The sequence below is a fragment of the Cupressus sempervirens genome, chromosome 2, assembly GCF_028749045.1.
Source record: "Cupressus sempervirens isolate cs-2001-9-10 chromosome 2, ASM2874904v1, whole genome shotgun sequence".
In the NCBI taxonomy this organism is placed as follows: domain Eukaryota; kingdom Viridiplantae; phylum Streptophyta; class Pinopsida; order Cupressales; family Cupressaceae; genus Cupressus; species Cupressus sempervirens.
Window position 1 is genome coordinate 63,917,348 of NC_143119.1, and position 21,276 is coordinate 63,938,623.

The window sequence follows — 21,276 nt, forward strand, 5'->3', positions numbered from 1 at the left end:
CTCATCAATAGATTTGACATTAATGACAAAATAATAATTGTTCCAATTGTAAGTTTCCAACACACACAATTGCACACGCACACGCACGCGCACGCGCACGCACACGCAAACGCACACGCGCGCGCGTGCGCACACACACACACACACACACACACACACACACACACACACACACACATAAAACCCAAGTCACAAGATAATGTCATATAATTTTAAATTAAATATCTCTAAAATCAACACTTGTATGAAATATGCCTAATAGAGTTTGATAGATAGAACAAAAAAGGAAAATATGAGTGGGCATTATAGTAAGCTTTAGAACTTAATCATTACCCAAAAAAAAATATGCCTACTTCATGTCTAGCTCCCTAATTTTTTAGCCAAGGTGGCACATAGACATGTGCATGCTACACTAGAATCCTTCAAAGATTCATTATTGAGTTAGTTGTTGGAATGTGGAATTTACTAAACTTTGCAGTGGAACAAACTCTTAACTTGAACACATGGATGCTCTTAAAAAAATAAAATCCAAAAAAATGTATTCTTTCTTTATTTTCCCTATAACTTGGCTAATGTTAAATTTCTCATAAATTTTTAGTGCTTTGTGAAGATTCTAATGATAACATATCAACACTCCATTATTGCATACTTTGATTCATAACTTCACAACCTTGCCATCTTCCATTATTTATATAAGAATATTTTGAATGTCAAAGATCATTGTTACTCTTATGTCCAGCAAGTCCCATAGGTTTTTGTTTTCAGTTAGGGTAACTTTTTGAGTTTTACATTCGATACTTAGCGTATTATTCATATTTCACTAGTGTCACTTTATCTATTTCCCTAAAATCTTGTCTAAATGTTGTCCATGGATGTGGAAATGCCAAAATAGGGGTTTATATAAGAAAAGAAACAAAATCTTATTAGAGATATATTCTTCTCTATTTTATTAGATAACATTATCTCTTCTAGACCGTAATCTAATAAAAGCCCATTTGGTTGTTGGAATAGGAATAGGAAATTAGGAGTGCATTTTCTATTTTTTGTTTGGTGTGTCAATTGGAATAGGGAATACAAATATATATATTCTCATTTTGCCTCTAAAATGAGCTTATGCCCATTGCAAAAAATAGTTATTATTGGAATAGTCATTCCTATTCCCGATATGCATCCCTATTCTCAATTCCTATGCCTGCAACCAAAGGGGCTAGAGTCACCATCTAAATTGAATTGAACATATTATTTGAAGAACACTATTATTTCAAAATTCCAATATTTAAATTCCTTTAATGACCCATTGCTATACAATATATTTTTTATTTGAAGAATAAAATATATTTTTTGAGACACCGAATGATTCTACATGATTTAAATGAAGATAAAAGAATGTGCTACATTATTGATGCATTGGAGTAGGTGGAATTACCCTCATTCCAATGGGTTGATTTCTAGTTTATGTTTGTTCTCCATTCATATCTTGTATATGGTTGTATCATAGGTGTCCACTTCTCTTAAATGGTGATTTGCTGATAATATTTATTTTAAAAAATATTGTGAAATGTTGATCACTATCTCTTTAATGGCGATCTAATGATAATATTTATTTTAAAAAATATTTTGAAATGTTGATCACTATCTCTTTAATGGTGATTTTCTTATGATATTTATTTAAAAAAATATTATGAGATGTTGATCACTATTTCTTTTCATTTCTAAAATTGCCAGTATCAATGTAGCCAACTAAATTCAACGATTAAATTATTTTTCAATATTATTATACAATTGTTTATGATTTTTTTAAAAATAAAAATATAATATAATAAACATCATTCAATCAGCTAGTTAGTCACTGGCTCCAAAATTGAACATTCAGCTTTTCATGAAAATGTCAATGATTTTAGACACAATATTATTTTTGAAATTTGATTTATGTGAATATGTCAAAAGGGAAAGTAAATTGAAAACCATCCAAAGTAAGAGTGAACACAAATTACAAACAAAACCATATGAAAGCGGATCAACCTTACCATGATTTGTTGCTTTATTTGTGCTTTCTTGGAAAGTTTCTAAATGAAGCTGCATTCTTCCAAAAGAAAAAGACTTGGAGTAGAAAAATAGAAAGCTTCTATTTTTTCGTGATTTATTCTCTTATACTTTATTTTTATGCTAGGGTTGTGCATAAGGAAGTTTCTAAAATAATTTGTAGATGCGTTGAATATAGGTGCTTTAGAAATTGTTTCCTCTTGTATGAAAACTCTATAAGTACAAAGAATTATTCTAGAGAATTATAAAAAGAGAGAGATGAGAAGTTATTTGCACAAAGTTACATTGTTGAATTTTCTCTAGAATGGAGCAATATGTAAATCTCCATGTGAAGGATGAAAATTAGGGTAAACTTTAAGAAACCCCCCTCTAGAAAAAGATATAAAATATTGGCTAATCTTTCATTATTTTAAAAAACCAATTTATTTTCATTGATGAATCTCTTTGTTTCTTAATTTTAAATATTATTTACATTGGTGATTATTTGGAATCATAATCTTTGAGTATAAAATATTTACAAATCTCAATAATAATTGGAAGTCTGCTAATCATCATGGAGTATTACAAATCAAAATTGAACATGTCTTATCTCATGGAAATTATGAGGATAATTACATTACATTTTAAATCAATAGTAAAAACTAAATATTGATGATATATCCCTAAAGTAACTAATAATTATGATAATGATTGGTGAATTAAATTTCAATGTCTTTTATTTAATATATAATATTTAGGTGAATCAAATATAATCATGCATTGAATATTGTGGTGAATCTTTGAGTTTAAATTTTTGAATAAAATAAATTATTGAGCGATTTTAAATATTTTAGAACTAAATTTAGTAAAAATGTGCAATTTAGATTGCATTATATCTTAAATTATTAGTCAAATTACTAGCAAAAAAATTCCAAAATTAGCCAATTTACGAATATTAGCCACTAAAAATTACCTTGATAAAAATGTATTGTAACTTGTTGTTAAATAATACATTAGCTTAATAGTTTAGAGGGTGGGGTTTTTTACCTAGAAAGTTTTTCCCTACGTATATATGTGTTCTCTATTCTATCTCATTCTTCTACTTATTGTAGAATAATAATATATATGTCGTAATGTTGCTGAAATTTACATAGATCAGTAAATTACAATCACTTTCCTTTAAGATTTTAACTACGGGAAATCAACTATGTCTATTTATGCTTTTATGGCATAGTAGTATTCGCTTGTATTTTCTTATTAGATGTTGTTTAAGGAACTATTGGATATAGGATGTACATATTAATCTCAGATGAATTTTTGGGGTGCTCTCATTTCCCTTCAATTGGTATTAGAGCTCAGTTTTGTGAATAGCATGTTGCTTGCATGTGAGGATTTATACAGTTTTTGGTTTTGGGTATTTTTTTATTAAGATTTCTTAGCTTGTAGAGCTTGAAGAAGTTTCTTTTGAAGAAATTGACTACTAATTAATCCTTGGATGAGAGGAATTCTTGCAGTGATTTAGTTTTTTAGGAGACAACAAACATTTCTTGAAGGATGGTGAAGATAGAGAAAATAGAGTAGGTCATGTTGAAATTACATTGATTTGGAGCTCTTGGTTGATAGAAGAATAATTTGTAATGAATTGGTATTGGAAGATGTCTCTTTTTCTAGCTATAATGCATAGAGGTTATGGAGTTGATCATTGGATGATCTAGAAGCTTATGGATAGCCTATCTCTCTTAGATGCATGTCCCAGTAGTGGTTGTGGAACTTGTCTACAAGTGGGCTTGGAGTTCGAGTACTATATTTTTCCTCTTGGATGCTTATACATGCATGGTTTGGATTCTTGTTCATTAGATCTGAGAGGTTTATAGATTTTCCTAAAAAAATCTATGGTGATGCATATTTATGATAATCCATTATTCTAGGTTCAGTTATTTGGTATTTTTTTCCATACTTTGAGTCTTCCAAACAAGAAGTGGGTGTGGATGTGCACTGGTGTTCTTCAACACAATGCTTTTTCAAGATTTTCATGTTGAAATAAAAACTTGTGGTTCTTTGTTGATCTACTGAAGAATTATTTTCTTGACTCTTGTTCCTTTAGAGTGGTATCAAATGAGATAGTTGTAGTTCTACATGCATGCATTCTTTGTGCATAGTGAGAGGAGATGCTTTTCTTTCTTTGCATCAAGATGTTGGGATGCGATCAATCACTCAACATTTCTATGGTGATGCTTTGTTGGATTCTTAGACTATGGTGCTCAATGTGGACATGATTGGAAAATTAGATTTGTACTTGATCTAGTGTTTGAGTCATATTGTCTACATGATTATTCTATTTGATCTCATTTGTACATCTCACAAATGTGATAGTGGGTTCGCATGTTGCAATGACTGGATCTAAAAGTTATACAATCAAGTGGGTAGGCCACCCATTTAATTGGAGTGAGATAACTTGGATGTCGACAATCTATATCCACTAGATTTCATTCAGTGTTGGTGTAGACTTGTTAGCTTGCCTTGTTTGTGGTCACTTCTATATTTGTGTGGTTGCTTTGGGATGAGAGGATGGATGATATTTGAGTACTTGGATAGTTAGTTATGGAGTCCTATAGTATGGTGAATTTCCTTAGTGTGGAGATATTTGTTTCACTTAGTGTGATGTGTGGGCTTGGATGATTTTCAGATTTAGAGGATGGTGTGTCATATTCTTAGATAGCTCAGTATCACATTTTAGTGGGAGCTTTGACAGTGGTTGTATATTTTCCATCATATGGTGATGGATGATCTTCTTTAGTGTTGCAGATGTTGGAGGATGCCTTTGGTCTTTCAAATTTATTGGTTCACTAGTTGGAGATGGTATGTTCATGTGATTGGAGATGTTGACATTTTAGGATTCAAGGGGTCCTTGGTAGAGATGTTGTTTATGCTTTTGTTTGATATGTTATCATGGTGGCTTTTATGTCATGTTTCTCTCTTTATTACCAATTTAGAGTTGTGACATGATATAGTTATTTGATATGATCACATGAAGCATGCTATCTCTTTGGAGGAGATGGTTTAGATCATGATGTCATGTTTATGTTCCTAATTCCATGGTTGAAGCTTTGACATTGATCTAAGTTTAGTTTCTTAGTATTGAGTACTTTGGTCATTTTCTTGATACTTCATGATAGTGTTATATTGTAGTGGAGTTTTCATGGAGTGATTGATTACAAGTGCTTGTGGATACTTGGAGACTTAAGTGAGGCTAGAGTTCTCATGAGATGACAGGCAAGTTGTTGAGATGTATACTCTTGATGAGATTTCAACAGAAAGTCCAAGGAGCCTAGACCTTTGTTGGAAGTGAGTTCAATAGAGACCTAGGAGGAGATTGTTCTTGGATAAGGCATAGGGTGACTTGCATATCTTGGAGGAGCATTCTCATTTCCTCCTCTTGGTCTACTCAGTAGTTTATCACTTGAGAGGTATTGTCCAATGTTATTTTCAGGTGCTTTATCTTTTCTTTCATATTCATGGATCTTGAGCTATAGTTAGATGGTTATGGAGGATTCATTATGAGAGATGGATAACATTATTATCTCCTTGAGGTGTATTTTAATTTATGATGAAAATAGGATATGGTATGGACTGATTTCCTAAAATGGGAATGGAGTTATTTGATCTTCTTTGAGAGGCTTACATTCATGTAGATCTATGATATCATGTTATGTTTGATCTCTTGAGGTTGAACAGTTTTGGATTTTTTTGTGGCTTTTCTCTTGGGGTTGTGAAGGAGATCATACTTGGCACATTTGACATTTAAAAGTGTTTGTAGAAGGACATTCTACATGCTTATGATTTGTAATTTTTTTCTTTGGTTTTGGTTATCTTCTTGGATGTTTTGGTTCACATAACATTGTTCTTGAGATCTATTGGAGCTATCGTGGTCACTCTTTTGTGGTCATTTGTTATCACTTGTACTTCATTGTTTTTGTGATGACAAGATGGTTCATTTATCTCTTTTCTTTGTTGGATGTGAATAACACGAGAGAGTTGTGGAGACTAGATTAGAGAGATATTTCTTGTAGTGTTTTTGCTAAAGGATTTGCATGTCTTTATGGATGATCTTGGTACTACATGGTTGTACTTTATTTTATTGTTATCAGTAAACTCAGTATGCTTTTGATTTTTCAGATTTGAGATTATGCATGCAATGGGAGTTCTTGTATGTGTTTGGTCTTCATCGACTAGTTTGCACATAGAACTTGAGGTTGTAGTTTATGGGTTGGTTATGTTGCTGGCATGAGTTTTTTGGTCTTGGATACCTTTGAGTTGTGGTGATTGGATGGATTAGCATTTACTATGGATGCTATTTTCAATTTCATGGGTTTATCAGTTGGAATGGACCAATCAGTTTGGTTGTTGTTTTGGCTGATGTTTTATCTTGTTTTTTGGAGGATGACTTCATAGTTTTGTTGGGCTAAGAAGGTTATGTTTTTGATTTTTTGTGCAGCTCATGAGCACAGTGAAGTGGAGGTAGTGTGTGTTTAGCCATTGTTATAACATGGATCGTATGCTTGTGTTTTTTGGATAGGTTTCTAGTTGGAGCATGAGAGCATATGCTACGATTTATGTTGTTTCATGGATGGCTATGATGATATAGTTTCATCAATTTGAATCTTGTAAGATCTTCATCAAGTCGGAGATTGGGATAAGGTGACTTAGCCTTACCATGATCTATTGCTTCATTTGTGCTTTCTTAGAAAGTTGCTAAATGAAGCTAGACTCTTCCACAAGAAAAGACTTGGATTAGAAAAATAGAGAGCCTTTATTTTTTTTATGCTTTATTCTCTTATGCTTTGTGTTTATGCAGGGTAAAAGCACAAACCTGTGTCACCCTTTTGTAAAGGAAAAGGCTGATAAAAGTATAATTGTTCACTTTCAATGACATAAAATTGGTATTATTATTCTAAATTTGAAAATGAAGTAAACTAACGAAATGTGTACAAATGAATGAAGTTTAGGATTATAATTTTTAATAATTATTTGGAATAAGAATTGATATATTTTCTTATTTTTTATAGATAATTTTTTATTTGTTGAAAATTAGGAGTCTAGTTCCCACCACAAAACTATATGGAAGCAAACTTATTTCCATTTGATCTCAAACTATGTTATAGATAACATATGTAGCTAGATCAATTTTTAAAAAATGGCTTTAAACCTATATTTTCTCTTTTATAATAATTCAAATATCAACTCACCTGAAATTGAAATTTTTCATTTCTCACCATATTTTTTAAAACAAATCTATTCTAACTAGAAGAAAAATTATACATTCTAGAAGAGGACTCTCTCCTCTAGAATGTCATATACTTTTAATTTTTTTCATGTGATTTAATATTTTTTTCTTTCTCAAAATCAACATCTTTTCGGGTGTTAAAATACGTGCTTGTAGATTTTTTAAATTAGAATATAGTATATCTAATTAAAATACTATAAATTTTATGTGAGAATATTCCTAACTTTGATCTCTATAAAATGGTGTTTATATGTTATTAAATTTTTTTATAAAAAATAGTGAGAGTTATTGATATGTCACTTTTTTGAAATAGTTTTATTTCTTTAGTAATTGGATACAAACTAGTATAAAATATGCATTTAATAGACATTTCCAATTAGAAAAGTGTCAGACCATATATAACTTAGCTACAATGAATTTATCTAGATCATGTTTGAACAAATTTGGTTTATAAATAGAAATACTCAAATTCAGTCATCCTAATAAGTTAGCTTAAAAGGTTAAACAACTTTATACTTTTACACTGCAAGGGTTGTGCATAAGGAAGTTTCTAAAATAATTTGTAGATGCATTGAATGCAGACGCTTTAGAAATTGTTTCCTCTTGTATGAAAAATCTATAAGTACAAAGTATTGTAGTAGAGAATTAAAAAAAGAGAGAGATGAGAAATTATTTACATAGGGTTATGCTATTGAATTTTCTCTAGAATGGGGCAAAATGTAAATCTCCATGTGAAGGCTGAAAATGTATTTTAACTTACTGATGAATAATACATGAGCTTGATGGTTTATAGGGTGGGGTTTCTTACCTCGAAAGGTTTTCCCTCCGTATATCTATGTTCTCTATTCTATCTCATTCTTCTAGTTCTATGATTATAGAATAATAATCTATATGTCATAATGCTACTGAAATTTATTTAAATTGGTAAATTGCAATCACTTTCCTTTAAGATTTCAATTGCGGGAAATCAACTATGTCTATTTATGGTTTTATGACATAGTACTATGCACTTGTATTTTCTTATTAGAAGTTGTTCAAGGAACTATTGGATATAGGATGTGCATACTAATATTAGGTGAATTTCTAAGGTTGTCTGATTTCCCTTCAAAATAGTCCATTGCTATTCTCTGTGTAAAACACTCAAATTAAATTGAAGTTACCTAATGGATGTTTTTGTGTATGAATCATAAAAATTCTTTTAGTTATTATATTTTTAGTATGTAGTATTCATTTACTTCAAAAAAATTCATTTTTGAAAATATATCAATAAGTATGTTATGACAAAATGTTATTATAAATTGGGTGGCCATGGCAAGCTATCCGAGCATCAAACTGCTTGATTAGTCTTGTGTGCACAAAACATTTGAAATTACATTGTAGATGTCTTTGAGTTAGTAATATTCATCAATGTATTGTTTTGAATTATTAGATTATCATAATATAATTTACATTTAGTGCAAACTTTTAATTGCAGGAAATAAATATTGTTTTATCTATTGACTACCTTTTAAAGATATTGAACATAAATTTTTACTATTAATAATTTATTATTTTGAATTTTTTTTATATAATTAGTTTGTTATTAGTTTTCATAGCTTTAAATAAGTTTAGTTTGTATTATAAAAATAATGTTATATGTTTAAATGAATTTCAAATGTAATACAATATAATGACTAAGTTACTGTTAAATAGGCAAACAAAGACTAATCAAAATATAAGTTTCATGAAATGTATTCTTTATAAAAGATCTAAATAACATACCATATAATACCAAGCTAAGATAAAAGAAGGTTTTTTATAATCTCTATTAAGATATATCAGTAAACATTTTAAATTGTAAATCCTAATAATGTTACTCAAAAACATATCACTGAAGATTTTAAATTATAGGTACAATTATATTAGTTTTTAAAAAGCAGGTCATATATCAACCATTCAGTTTGAAATTGTTGATTTATGCATGGACACAGGCAATTTAACTCACAAATCAGAAACACCTTTTCATAGATTTATATTAAATTTCTTACTTGTACGACAGTATTATTTCTAGCCATATAATTAAAAGAAATATCTGAGAATTATTTCAGAAATGTAAGTACATCCCAAAACACAAGTTCTCACCGGGATGCTCTTTCTTTAAGGCCCCGTTTGGTTGCTGGAAGATGAGGGCCAAAACCGGGTTATCAGGGGCAAAACCAGGTTTTGCAAAAAAACTTTGTTGTTTGGTTGGTTAAAATTATAACCCGGTTTTCAATTTCATCTTCCAATTTTGGTCAAAAATTGGAAGAAATTTCTTCCAGTAAAAAGGTGGAATTCGAAATTAAAACCAGGTTTTGAATTTTATGACAGTTTTTTTAATAATATTGTGGGGTCCACAATATATTCATCTTCCGTGTCAACCAAACGGACCATTGGCTTTCCAAACCACAAAACCAGGTTTTCGAAAACCTGGTTATAAGATAACCTGGTTATGTCAAAAATTCATCTTCCCCAACCAAACGGGGCCTAAGCTAGACATTTCACGCAGAAAATAATAGTTTATGAAGCGACATACTGATTCATAACTCTCTATATATATTAATATTACTCAGAGAAGAACTCCATAGGACGCTGCAACATCCTATTTGCTTTTATATTTTGCAGTCCGTTCAGCTTTAACATCTGGGTATGTTTTCTTCAGTTCATCAACTGAACACATAAGAAAACAATCCACCACATGGTTAGAATATAGACATATGAAGATTTGGATAATAATCATGCAAAAGTAATGCTAAATAAGGAAACACATTTAATACCAATCTGATCTTTGGATCCTGAATCGTGTTTGACGATAACTTTCCTCCCATCAACCTTCACAACTTCATGAAACCCTTGAACATCCTTAAGCAATTGCTCCATGTCTTGTTTTGAAGGAAGAAGATGAACTTTCTTCAGCTCAATTGTAGTACTCTCGAATTCCATGTTATCCTCTGATATCTCTTCTTATTCTTGGTTTCCTGCAAGATGTTCTACTCAATGTTACAAACAGATCAGGAAGGACCTATTTATAAAGAAAAAGTAACACTACCTATAGTAAAACATTATAAGAAATCTATTCAAATCAATGAAATTGCAATGTCCCTTCACGGTTGCTTCTGGGAATAAATTTTTCTTACATATACACCGTTTATCAATTTCTTTTTTCACACGTTACGTACATGCAATTGCGTATGACAAAGAGTATCCTACAAGATTTGATATTTTGTCCACATGGGTTGTTACAACTACTTCTCAATCTCTTCACAGAGAAGGAAGAGAAAAATGAACGAGGGTATGACCATTTTTGCAATTACGACCTTATTTCTTTGCATTTAAGATGTTTACAAGTTAGAACGTGTCTGCCCGAGGATCACTAATTTTTAATTGTTGAAATTTAATTAAGTTTTGCTGTTGTTGTTTTGCTTTTCATTCTTTATTTCTTCATTCTTATTTTTCTCTGTAGTTTTCTTCTATGATGAAATTTTATTTTGTCGAATCTAATATCTTATTTGGTGATGAAATGTTTGTAAGTCTTAAACATCACACTCTAAGGATCAAATTAAGCTGGAAAAACAATAGTCAGTTTTGACTATTCAATACTTTTAGCTTAGGAATTAGTCATTAGTGTGTGATGTTTAAGTGAACTGTGAAATCTTATGTTTTAAGGACCTTCTATTGTGCAAACATCTTTCTCTATTTCTTTTCTCAACAGAATAGGATGCTTAGTGTCAGAGTTCCTTAAATAAGGACCCAAAATAAAAAATGAGTTGTTTTGATTAATTTCATTTCATAGTTTCATATTAGATCCATATTTTTTATATGATTATTGCATATCATCCTAAATGTGAAGAGTTGGAAACACCTTGTGAACCCTATATAAATATATCATTTCTAACTTATAGAAACAACTATACCTTCATTTGAATAAGCATTATTGAGAAAATATATTCAAACTTTGAACGTCATGGAAAAGTAAGCTTCAACCATTTGCATTGAAATTTCTGTTTTAATATATATCTTGTCATTTTTTACATCCTATTATTACATCTACACTTCAGAGACTTATTTAAAGAGCACATCATCATTTCCATCAAGTCCTAAGGTAGTATAGTTTGAAATCAAATTTAATCTCTACCCTACTATGGCTAAGCTTTATCTTTGATCACTATAGTTATAGTGGAGGTCACACATCACACATGGTTGAACTTAAGAAATCCCCCTATAAAGAATAGTGTTTACATATTTGAATGCCAAAAGTGATAGAATTGTATGGAGTAGAATGAGACACTTAGTTTAGACTTTGAACATGAGAAATACTTAAGAAGAATTATTGGCAGAATATCCATTGTCCTTTGTGAGGTTCATGAAAGGGGCTTAACTGCTTCCTATGTAGTATAAGTTGAGTGGTTGTATCAGGCATTCATAGACTAGTCTTTTGGTATAATTACAACCTCACACTAATAAGTGGTATCATAGCTTGGTCACATGCTTGAATCCTCAAACCTCCAGGTAATGTGGAGGGAAAAATGTTGGCAAAATTTTTAGTGCTTCCCTCACAATTTGTGACAAGGGCCTAGCCACCTCTTGTGTACTATAACTTTAATGGTTGTGTTGGGCATTGGCATGTCATCCTTTTTATGCAATGACAACCCCACTCTAATACTAATATGGTTAGTTTCATTATTTAATTCTTTTTGGCTAAATTTTGGATAAATTATTCTATAGGGCCACCTAATATAGAACTTTGAAATGTACTTGATGAAAACACCTATTAAAAAGAGGCAGACATCTTCATCATCTCTACAACTTAGTTATAAAATTATTACTTTGGAGATGACTTATAATTCAATAATATTGTAATAAGTGTAGTTCATATTAAGTAAACATTATCTCTAGTTATAAAATTAAAAAAAATTATAAGCTTTAGAGAACTATCTCAATTCAACAACACATCTTTTCCACCTTCCATGTCTAACTACCTAATTGTTTAGTCAAGACAAAACTTAGACATGTGTGTGCTACACTACCTTCCCTCAAATGTTAATTATTGAATTAGTTGTTGGAATTTAAACGTGATTAATTTGGGAACGTAATAAACTTGTTGAAACACACTTAAGTCTAAAATAAGACACTATTGCATAAAAATGGATCTTCACTTCATTTCCCATTTATCTTTTCTATTATTAAAATTAGCTTAAATTTAAAAACTATTTGAAAATTCTCATAAAATGTCAATTCTCTTTTGTTGTATGCTTTGATTCACAACTTCACGACCTTTACATCTTCTAGTAGTGATGAATTTTGGATGGACTTATCTAAAGGTGTCCTAATTTGGAGCTTGAAACATCTTTTGATGAAGACATCTATTCGAATAATTCATCAAAGTTTATACTTTTTATGAAATTTATTTCCAAACTTTAATTTTTCAAATGACTTCAAATTATATAACAATGTAAATTACATGTGTAGTTTACATTAAAAAATATTTCTGGATTTAGTTTTAAATTATAATTATAATATTTAGAAATTAAGCCTCCCATGATAGAACATCTTTGACTCCTTCCATGCCCAATTCACTAATTTTGACACATTTATTTTCATGACTAAAATATTGTACTCTATTACCAATGATATTACATTTTGTTTGCAATATACAAAGAAGGGAAGAGATAGAGAGATAAAGGAAGGGAAAAGCAAAGAGCTAAAAAATAAATATAGGGTTATGTAGTGGGAATAGAGGGGAAGAGTGAGAGAGTTAGGGATGAAAATATGGGTACATAGAAGGGGAAGGAAAGGAGAGATAAAGAGAGGGAGAAGTGGGGAACAAACATTTATGGAGGTCTAGGAAAAGGGAGAGGCTAAGAGGTGAATGAATAGAGAGATTATAATACAAAATAAGAGAGGAAGAGGTAGCTAAATCTATAGAGAAAGTTAGAGTAAGATGGAGAGATCAATGGGAAGGGATAAAGAGTTATATAGGAATAGGACAAGGAATATATATATGTGTGTGTTTGTATATATATGTACACATATACAAATATAAATAAATAAATATATATATATATATATATATATACATATATATATATATATATATATATATATATACATATATATATATATATATACACACACATATATATATATATACATATATATATATATATACATATATATATATATATACATATATATACACATATATATATACACATATATATACACACATATATGTATATATATATATATATAGACATATATATGTATATATATATATACATATATGTGTATATATATATATATACATATATGTGTATATGTATATATATATATATACATATATATATATATACATATATACACATATATATATACACATATATGTATATATATGTATATAGACATATATATGTATATATATGTGTATATATATATATATATACATATATATGTATATATATATATACATATATGTGTATATATATATATACATATATGTGTATATGTATATATATATATATACATATATATGTATAAATATATATATGTATATATATATATATGTATACATATATGTATATATATGTATATATATATATATTTATATGTATATATATATATTTATATGTATATATATATATATATGTATATACATATATATACATATATGTATATATATATATGTATATACATATATATACATATATATACATATATATATATTTATACATATATATGTATATATATGTACATATATTTATACATATATATGTATATATATGTACATATATATACATATATATATATATATATACATATATATATACATATATATATATTTATACATATATATGTATATATATATATATATGTATGTATGTATGTATGTATGTGTGTGTGTGTGCACACTTATTTATATACATAAAAGAAAATATGGAGAGGAGAGAGAAATAGAGGGAGATAAAAGAGGGAGAGGAAAAGGGAGAAATATAATAATATTTTTACTTAAATATTTTTATAAGAAATTGTAATAAAATGGACAATGTTGTAAAACTTGTTGAAAAATGTCTAGTTAGGAAGATTTTGTTGAATTTATGAAAAATATCAATGAAGCATATGTTTAAAGTAAGAAATTATTATAGATGATTGGTTTATGGATCTCCCAAAAACTCAAGGAAAGTTTTACAATAATTTATAAACATGAAAACAAATTTAAACTTTTTAAGGAATTTCAAAAGACTATTCTATTGAAAATGCCTTCAAGATCTATTATCATATAGAGGACAAAGTACAAAAATTGAAGTATATTACTATGTCTCTTTCCACCACATAGATGCCTCGGTTTGATCCTTTTGTCTGCATCTTTCTTCCTTGGACATATTTTGTTCTCAAATTTTTCCACCTAAGAAATCTTAAATGTCTATATTGGAAAATATGGTATTGTTTGATCTAATCTCCGTCCAAAAAAGACATAAAATCTTGGCAAATATTTCATTTTTAGGGGCAAAAAGAACAATTTATATTTCCAAATCTGCCATATTCTTACAAAGAAATATTATTTTAAGTCTAATTTTAAAATTATATAGGTGAACTTTTTAAAATAATAGAAAAATCATTAATCATTATATAGGGTTCAATAGACTTGATATGAAGAGAATGGTGATTTCTTGTACACAAAATGGTGGGGCTAGGAAAAAATAATAAATCATTGTCAAAAAATTAGAACAAGATGGAAAAAAATGTGGCTTGAACTAAAAGTTTTGTAGAGCTTGAACAAATTCGCATCCCATATTATAAAATATTTTTTGATTAGGTGGAAAACTAACATATTTTAATAAGAATTTCTATAGAAAACTCTAAAATGAATTATAAGTATTTTTTATGTGTAACTTGGATCTCTATCTACCCCTTCCTCTTTATATATTTGTTTAGAGTTAATTTTCTATATCTTCGACATACCCTTTGCACAACAAGGTATGCATGCTAGTTCACTCCTACCATTGTAGAGGATGTTAGTAAATGTAATTATGTGTGTAGTAATTAATATCAGAATGCTACTTTTAATTGTAGTCTAGATTAATTATTTAGATGTATGCATGAATATGCGGCCTATGCTAACACACACACTTCAACATGGTCATTGTATGCAGATTCATCTTGGAATGAACATTGGATTGTTCATCTAAAAATTAGCCTGCAAAGCGACCTATTGCCTTCTATCTAAAGGGAATTGCTTGTCAGATATCCGCAGATTCAAGGTGTTTAAGCAACCAGACCCTATAAGAATGAAGGATTTGAATGCAATTTAAGCTATATGAATGTGCAAGTAATCTAGATGAAGTGCAAGCAATTAATCTAAGAAATAAAAGACATTAAACTAAAAATGTATTCATTATTAAGCTAGATGAATTTAAACTAAGAATGCAAGATGTATGTAAAAATATGAGCAAATGTGAGTATGAAATCCAGTAGCAATTCAATGGAAATTCTCGAAATTCATCCTCTCAAAATGAAGAGATGAGGGTCTCTTAAATAGACTTTCTTGGAATCCATCAATGGTTGAGATCGATTTCAATCAATGGTCAAGATTAAAGGTGAAGTTCAGTCATAAAGGGAGATTCCCAAATTAAAGGGAGTTAATAGATTTAATTTGAGTAAAATAAGGAGTTAACTGATTCAATTTGAGTAGAAAAAGGAGTTAACTGATTTAATTCATTTTTGGTCAATAGTGAACTGGAAATTTCCCTTTTTTGAACTGAAGAGAGATTTTGGTGAAATATTTAATTTAATAAAATGAGATATGCTCTCATAATTACCTTTTCTATTTAATTAAATAATCTATTAATTAATTAGAGATACTTTTCTCATTTAATTAAATAACTTCATTTAATTAATTAGGAATGACTTCCCATTTAATTAAATAATTTTGTTTAATTAATTAGAAGTAAGTACTCCATTTAATTAAATAATTTCATTTAATTAATTAGAAATACCTTTCCCATTTAATTAAATTATTACATTTAATTAATCAAGATAGGAATATTTATTAAATTAAATAAATTGAATTCCATAGTACATTAGCCTTAGGATATAATTTAATTTAATTAAAGTATAAATACTTAATAATTAAATTATAATTAAATCAAGTAGGTTTAATGTGACTAATATGAGTACATACTATAGGAATTAAATAAGAAATATGATGAATGCATATTAGAGTATTAGGGTTTTCTGCATTTGACAATTAAGTCAAGTAGTGAATAACAAAATGAGAATTGCCTATTAGAATAGGACTTAGAAATTATCAAGAATAGACCAGAATTGGTATAATGGAAATGACCCAATTTTGGGGTATTACATTTTACCCCTCTTTGAATGAATGTGCGAGCAACACATTCAATTCAAAGATAATCATAAAGCATGATGCGAACATGAGATTGGTTTTGAAGGTGATGACATAGAGACCAGTTGATAAGCTTTTAAGGACTATCTCTAGAACAAAACTTAATCCTAAGGGATCCAAGAAGAGCACTTAGATACCTAAGATTGATAGCATTTAAAATATTGTCTCCATAACAGAGCGTAATCATTAATGATCTAGACAAAACATCTAGATACCTAAAATTAATAGCATTTAGAAGATTATCTCCAGAATAGAGTTTAATCTTCAAGGATCTAGATAGAACACCTAGATACCTAAGATTGAAAGCATTTAGAAGACTATCTCCAGAACAGAGCTTAACCTTCAAGGATCCAGATAGAACACCTAGATACCTAAGATCGATACAAGATAACAAGGTCCAATCATGAGTCATAGAATCATCCCCAGAATGAGGTTTGATTCTCAAGAGTCAGGGTTTAGACTATCCCAATACCTATCCGTCGAACTCTGAGAAGAGTTGTTATAAGGTTGATCAATTGATGAAAATATAAGATAGATGGCAAAGATGCCAGATAGAAGGGAACAAGATGCCCCGAGTGATGAGATGCCCCAAATGACGAGGACATGAGATGGGAACTAGATGCCCTGAGCAATAAGTATTTAATGATGTAATCATCCTACCCCCTCGGGAAAAAAATAGAAAGATGACACACCAAAAATATGATTTGAAGCAGTATATCATGAGATATAGAAGAAATTTGAGATTCAACAAAATCTAGTAGAGATCATAATGATCTAAAGAAGATTCAGGGTTGATTTGAAATGATTGCAAAGTCGCAAAGACCAAGTTTGACCAAAAGGTGACCAAATTTAGCCATAGTTGACTTAAGTTGACTATTTCCAAAATTAATTTTGAAAATATGGAGAATGTAAAGTTGAAAGGATTCCAAGAATCACAAAGTATCAGAAAGATTTGGGCTGCACAAGCGTTCGATCACGTCAGTCTCTAAAATTTTAAAACACATTTTTGAGGCTCTTAGGTGTGTCAAATTTTGAATTTGATCCCGAAAATGGATCCAAAATGGTCCAATTAGCCAGGGGTGTGATTTTTGCGCAAATCTGAGCACTTTGAAAAATTTGGTCAACACCTATACAAGGGCTCGAAGGGTCATTTTCAATTCATTTGTGATTTTGTCTTGTAGTGATTTTGAGCTCTGATAGAGACATGGCAGTGAACGTGAGATATCATCATTTTGAGCACTCTAGATGACACACCCGGCTAGCAGACTACAGACCACCAGTAACTCATCAATTTTCCATCTTTGTACTTTTGTTTTCATGCATTTCAAGGTCATTTATTGCACATTTTAGCATGTTTTTTAGGGGTCAAATCTTTCTTCACGCGAAGATCTTCTTTCTTCGCATGAAGATTTAGGGTTGTCTATTTCTTTGCGCATGATGGTGATGATCTTCGTGCGGGAGGCATTTGGTTTTGTGCAAAGAAAGAGATTCTTCATGCAAGTCAATTTGGTTTTCGCACAGTCTTCTTTTCTCACGCAGACATTGATTTCTTCGTGCAAGCAACTCTTTTTTTGCATGAATGCGCGATTCTTCGTGTGAAGAAAGAATGTCTTCGCGCAAAACTGTATAATTTCACGCGAGATTTCATGAATTTCACATGAAATTCCATGACATTTTTGACTTTCGCACTTAAAAATTGCATTTTATTTCGTTTTGATGCGTCATTTTGATTTGATACTGATCCTTTGTTTGTCATTTTTTGCTGTGCGTGCAGGAGGTCTTTGGAGATGTTGCATTTAGGTCACACTATCTGCCATATGGAGAGTTATTGCGGAGTCAGGATGACGCAAATCAGGCACACATTGCCCGATTGGGTTTGTCTTCTCTATGCCGGATTCCAGCCGTGATGGTGAATCATGACTTACTCATAGCTTTGGTGGAGCATTTCCATTCAGAGATGAACACCTTCCACTTGCTGATGGGGAGATGACCATCACTCTGGAGGACATCTGGAGGATTCTAAGGATTCTTTTCCACGGCACTCGGGTCATCTATTATACAGTGCCTCAAGCAGGGATAGAGGCATTATCACTTGTGTTTGAGAGAGAGCTATCGAGAGGGAGGGCCATCAGCTGGGATGAGCTCATGCATACCTATGGACTAACACACAGGCTGGCATCTGTGCTAGCTATATTCTTGAGCTATTTCTTATGTCCTAACAGAGGACAGCATGGTTTGGAGTGTGAGTGGGGGGTCAAGCTCTGTAAGATGGTTGAGGCATCCAAGATCTTTGGGTGGGGTCAGTGCATGTTAGCACATATTTTTCATGAGATGCATGAGGTCATCTTCCATGAGAAGAAGACCATGACAGCGGGAGTATATGTGCTACAGATATGGGCCTGGGAACATCTCCCTATATGTAGGCCAATTTTTGAGGATGCCCAGGAGCCCATGGAGCCCTATATTTGTAGATATCGAGGGCATATTACCCAAGCCCACTTGGGTAAGACAGAGTAGTGGAGGATATGTCTTGATGACCTAGTGTCTGTTGTATGGTGACCCTGGTGAGAGAGAGAGGACTGGGATGATGCTCCCAGAGAGTTATCGTGGATGTTCAGTTCTTGACCACTGGTGGGTAGGACAACATCTGTTATATAGAGATTTTTGATCTCTAGAGTGTGGTGGCAGTATGGTCGACCACAAGATATTATGCTTGAGTTCTGCACCTATGCCAGGTTACAGAAAGACATTGAGCGGGGGTGGCCAGCACAGATGGATCTAGGATGATCCATGATAGACATCCACAACTTAGCTACAATTCAGTGGGATTACCTGCTAGCGATAGTAGATGCCGGGATGACACCTGCATATCAGACATTTTTTATTAGCCATCCATTCCCACCTTTTACAAATCTAGTGGGGATGGCAGGGCAGGCAGTGTAGACAGAGAGACAGGCACCCCAGTAGCAGCAGGCATAGCCACAGCCTCCAGTTCAGCCATAGTAGCAGTCATGAGTTTGGCACCGAGTTCAGCAGATGCAGATTCCCACATGTCTGATGGGATCAGACCCAAGTGCTAGGGGTAGTGGGAGTGCACAGAGCCAACGTCGCCTACAAAGGACAGAGGAGGAGACCCCTTAGTAGGAGGCTCCATAGCAGCAGGTGCCACCACAATCGCAAGCACCACCACAGCAGCAGGTACCTGAGATGTTAGATGAGGATATGTCGGATCAGCCGATAGGTGGGGTGTAGGATGCGGTATGGAGGTACTAGGAGCGGGTTTGTGCGGCCTCCTGACAGTTGGGAGAGTTGCAGATTGCAATAGCAGTCTGGGATGCACAGCTAGTGGAGAGATAGCAGGAGACAGATCGTCAGAGGGAGCATGCAGAGACTACAGAGCGGAGGTTGGAGCTGGCACAAGATGAGATCTGCTTCCAGTCTGCTCGGGTTGCGTATTACTATGCTGCATACACTAGCGTCGTGCCAGATGAGACATTGCAGGTTCAGTGATTCTCTTAGTATGCACGAGAGTCTGGAGGCACATGACCTCCTGTCAGGCCAGATATGCCACCATCACCTCCGCCACCTGCTGCCCCTGCTCCTCCTAGAGGTGAGGGTTTGGGACAGAGTTAGATGATCTATGCATAATTTTTTATTTTGTTCCCTAGCTATGTATTGATTGGTGTGCGAGCACCACATGTATCATTTTTGATCGATTGCGCTCAAGTAGTGCCCATTTTTGTACTGACCCATTCTTTTGATATATATATACGAGATTTTGAGCTGATTATTCCTGTGTATATCTCATTGTCTATTTTTTTTTGACTTTTATGTACATGAGGTGTATGTTGTACTTAGATAGAATGCATATGTATGAACTGATATCTTATGTAGTGTTGCATGTTTTTGACAGTCATAGGTATTTCATTGAGGAGCGCATATTGACAAACCAAATGCTTGTGAAGCCATGGAGGAATATGATGCATGTGGAATATGAACAGAATTACCATCAAATTGCATGCTAATGCAAATGGAGTATGTAATGCAAGACTATGTTAAATGCAACCCTAGGTCTGGTTACCACGCCTCGATACTTAATCATCATTGTATATAAAATAAAGCTCGCATATTATACAATTTCCACTAACATTGCAATCATGAAAATATGAATATAACATATATTATTGGGTTGTCGGGATTAAATGTAAGCATTCGAGGCACAAGAAGCCAGAATGACGAGAACATTTGTCCCTTTTAATGTAGCAAGTTAACATAAGAATCAAAGCATAGACGCTAGGATGACCTGAATGTTGCTTGCATGAAAGGCCCACCAAACACATGGGAGATCTCTTTTATGCTAAGTACTCAGTATTCATTTTTTCCACAACGACCCTTGCATTCGTAACCTAAGACAAAAGTGCGCTAGATGTAGTCGCAGTGACCTGTAAGTTCACTTAGTAGGACGAGCATTAGTATGTACTATAGCATGAAGATTTCACTCCAACAAACAAGGAGAAGAACCAATGTTATTGGTGTATTCATATAAAAG

General features: G+C 31.8%; 1 long non-coding RNA gene across 1 annotated transcript; it reads right to left on the minus strand.

Moving 5' to 3' along the window:
- Window positions 1–9,860: 9,860 nt before the first annotated feature.
- LOC149571072 (uncharacterized) lies at window positions 9,861–10,334 on the minus strand. The gene is made up of 2 exons (XR_016358391.1): window positions 10,102–10,334; window positions 9,861–9,994 (listed from the first exon to the last, which is right to left on the minus strand). It is a non-coding gene; the product is annotated as an uncharacterized LOC149571072 (long non-coding RNA).
- Between the last annotated feature and the right edge of the window lie 10,942 nt (window positions 10,335–21,276).